Source organism: Mandrillus leucophaeus, unplaced genomic scaffold, assembly GCF_000951045.1.
Source record: "Mandrillus leucophaeus isolate KB7577 unplaced genomic scaffold, Mleu.le_1.0 Scaffold568, whole genome shotgun sequence".
In the NCBI taxonomy this organism is placed as follows: domain Eukaryota; kingdom Metazoa; phylum Chordata; class Mammalia; order Primates; family Cercopithecidae; genus Mandrillus; species Mandrillus leucophaeus.
Window position 1 is genome coordinate 177,400 of NW_012106119.1, and position 1,287 is coordinate 178,686.

Below are 1,287 nucleotides of genomic sequence, written 5' to 3' on the forward strand. Positions count from 1 at the left end.
GGGAGGCTGAGGCAGGAGAATCACTTGAACCCGGGAGGCGGAGGTTATAGTGAGCCGAGATCAGACCACTGCACTCCAGCCTGGGGAGACAGAGCCAGACTCCATCTCAAAAAAAAAAAAAAAAAGAGATGGGGTTTCGCCATATTTGGCCAGGCTGGTCTTGACCTCCCAACCTCAAGTGATCCACCTGCCTCAGCCTCCCAGAGGACTGGGATTATAGGCGTGAGCCACCATGCCCAGCCTATCACAGATAACTTTCTACACACTAAAATGGGATCTGACTCCTTCATTTTAGTTTTTATGTAATAATAAATATTACAGATGTATTACAATTTAAGTTGTTTTATTTTTGTTTTGATTTTTGAGCACTATATATAACTATTTACATCTTTTTTTTTTTTTTGAGACGGAGTCTCGCTCTGTCACCCAGGCTGAGTGCAGTGGCGCTATCTCGGCTCACTGCAACCTCCACCTCCCAGGTTCAAACGATTCTCTTGGCTCAGCCTCCCGAGTAGCTGGGATTACAGGCGCCCACCACCACGCCCGGCTTATTTTTGTATTTTTTAGTAGATGCGGGGTTCCACCATGTTGGCCAGGCTGATCTTGAACTCCTGACATCAGGTGATCCACCGGCCTCAGCCTCCCAAAGCTCTGGGATTACAGATGTGAGCCACTGTACCTGGCCTGACTAGTCTTAAAAAAAAAAAAAAATCTTACAGAGCTTTAGAGTCTTAATACACAAATGGTAACCTCAGAGTATAGCTTACAGTTCAAGTGAAATACAGTTTATTATGTATTTATTTATTTATTTTGTGAAGTGCAGTTTATAAATATTTTCTATGTAATTGTGTGCTGCATAAATCTAGAGTACTCTTAAAGGTGTTTACCTCTAAATTGGAACTCACTTTATTTTTCACTATTCTTTTTGTCTTTTTTAGAGACAGAGTCTTGCTCTGTTGCCCAGGCTGGAGTGCAGTGGCGCCATCTCGGCTTACTGCAACCTCTGCTTCTCATGTTCAAGCGATTCTCCTCCTGCCTCAGCCTCTCAAATAGCTGGGATTACAGTCATGTGCCACCACGCCCAGCTAATGTTTGTATTTTTAGTAGACACGGGGTTTCTTCATGTTGGCCAGGCCGGTCTCAAACACTTGACCTCAGGTGATCCGCCCACCTTGGCCTCCCAAAGGTCTGGCATTACAGGTGTGAGCCAACGCACCCAGCCTATTTTTCACTATTCTTTTGGAAGATGTGAGTGACATAAGAGGCAGAGTAGGCCTGCTGTGGTGG